The 2500-nt window shown below is 56.8% G+C and overlaps 1 non-coding gene across 1 annotated transcript in view; it reads right to left on the reverse strand.

The window, feature by feature from the left end:
- LOC124772110 overlaps positions 1 to 85 on the reverse strand; it is a 1903-nt gene extending 1818 nt beyond the window's left edge. Inside the window, exon 1 of the ribosomal RNA XR_007013785.1 lies at positions 1 to 85. This exon is cut by the window's left edge and continues 1818 nt beyond it. This is a non-coding gene — a ribosomal RNA (small subunit ribosomal RNA).
- Positions 86 to 2500: the final 2415 nt, after the last annotated feature.

Here is a 2500-nt window from a genome sequence, read left to right on the forward strand (position 1 = left end):
TTTCACCTTAATGCGGCTTGTACTGAGACATGCATGGCTTAATCTTTGAGACAAGCATATGACTACTGGCAGGATCAACCAGGGAGCTGCGTCAACTAGAGCTGAGCAGCCGGCCGCCCGGGAGTGTGTCCCGGGGGCCCGCGCGAACACGCAAGCGTCCGCTCAATCATTCTGCAAACAGGAGGAGGCTGAGCTCCCCTGCACAATACACCTCGAAACCCTCTCAGGTCCCGGCGGCGCGCAGCGCCGTCCCAAGTACTTGGTCGGGTTCGAGAGAGGCGCAATCGCCCGGAGTTAGGCGAGTAGACGCTTTCGGTGCGACCACCCGTGCTCCCAACTGAGCTTGCCGCTGCCGACAGAGGCCCGGGAGCGTGCTGTCGTGGCATTGCCGGCGGGAGACAACACGCGCCACCTACGGTGACCGGCAGCTCCAACGCCAGCGCCACAGAAGGACAAAAGCCCCACTTGGGTGCCGAAGCGAACTCTCCCAGCACAGCGCACGCGCCAACACATCCGCACAGCTGCGATACAAACCACCAGCGAGAACCGCTGGGGCGACCGAGCAGCAGACGGCGTCGCGGCGCCGAGCGCCGGGCGGCAGCGCATCCTCAACGCACACAGTCCTCAATCGGACCAGCACACTGAAGATGTCCACCGCGCTTCGCACCGGGCCCGCGAGGACCTACTTTGGCCGCACGGCGCCGCGCGCAGGGTGCGCCGGCGCGCAGCTGCGACGCCTGCCGCGTCCGTCGGCCGGCGCGCCTGCCACTGGCCGCCCCCACCAGCCGGCTGTAGCGCGTGCGCCCACGCACCGCGCGGCCAGCACGCCGGGAGGCGCCCCCTCACCGGCCGGGGACGGTCCCACCCAGCCACCGCCGCGTATCGCTTCACACCCAGATGCCGTTCAGTTTCGTCGGCATGGTGGGTATCGCTGGAACAACCGGTTAGTACCTCAACCTATCGTCGCCATCACCGATTCACCCCTAGCGAGAACAACCGCACCACAACAGGTTACCATTTGTTCATTTGCGTAACTTCACCAGAAAACGCAGGCGTCCATCGCCATTTGCAACTTCCACGATTATTGCATGCCTGTGTCAGGTGTCACGCCACACTACGTCTGCCCACATACACGCAACAAAATGTGCACGCCTAGACAATACGTGGAAGGTGGCCCCCGTACGTATGCGATGTCCATTGCTCGAACGACTGTCAACCGGCCTCTGTAGCATGTCGCAGATATGGAACGCGGTGCACCATGCCATCACGGTGTGTGAGGAGAGACGACTAGGTCCGAATACATCAACAGACAGCTCATGCTGATCGCCATCCACGGCGTCCGTTCCTCCCACACGTCTCTATGGCGTACCACACTGCAATCCAGCTCTCATAGGGAGACGACACGTAGCTGCGTGCACAATATTTGCACTGTATGGTCCGCCGTTTTTGGGCGCAGTCGTTGTACGGTCACACATGTGCCACGATGTATCATTCAGTACATAAGGACGAATGTGCAGTACAGATTGTGGTTTACGCGTACGACATTAGCGGACAGTTGACACAGGCCGCACCACAACGTAGCCTGAGTACGTCGCATGCGGAGGGCATTGAACATGCAAAGTTCTCACCAACCAGCTTGCGAAGGCAGGGGGCAAGGTGGGGACGTGGGGAGGGGCGGCATGTACGTCCTGCTGCCATCCACATTACAGTGTACAGCAGGAGCATGTGGAAAGTGAGCAAGACTTGCAAGGTGTTTAACATGAAGCGATACACAGGGGAGCGGGGAGTGCGAGTAGCGAACTATATTGCGAGGGTTGCGGGTGGGCAACACTACACTAATTGAACGAGTCGTATAACAATTACAGAGCAGGTTTAGGCGACAACGTGGGTTACGTTAGGCGACAACGTGGGTTAGGTTAAGGCACGACGTGGGTTAGGTTAAGGCACGACGTGGGTTAGGTTAAGGCACAACATGGGTTAGGTTAAGGCACAACATGGGTTAGGTTAAGGCACAACATGGGTTAGGTTAAGGCACAACATGGGTTAGGTTAAGGCACAACATGGGTTAGGTTAAGGCACAACATGGGTTAGGTTAAGGCACAACATGGGTTAGGTTAAGGCACAACATGGGTTAGGTTAAGGCACAACATGGGTTAGGTTAAGGCACAACATGGGTTAGGTTAAGGCACAACATAGGTTAGGTTAAGGCACAACATAGGTTAGGTTAAGGCACAACATGGGTTAGGTTAAGGCACAACATGGGTTAGGTTAAGGCACAACATGGGTTAGGTTAAGGCACAACATGGGTTAGGTTAAGGCACAACATGGGTTAGGTTAAGGCACAACATGGGTTAGGTTAAGGCACAACATGGGTTAGGTTAAGGCACAACATGGGTTAGGTTAAGGCACAACATGGGTTAGGTTAAGGCACAACATGGGTTAGGTTAAGGCACAACATGGGTTAGGTTAAGGCACAACATGGGTTAGGTTAAGGCACAAC

This window comes from Schistocerca piceifrons, unplaced genomic scaffold (assembly GCF_021461385.2).
Source record: "Schistocerca piceifrons isolate TAMUIC-IGC-003096 unplaced genomic scaffold, iqSchPice1.1 HiC_scaffold_936, whole genome shotgun sequence".
Taxonomy (NCBI): domain Eukaryota; kingdom Metazoa; phylum Arthropoda; class Insecta; order Orthoptera; family Acrididae; genus Schistocerca; species Schistocerca piceifrons.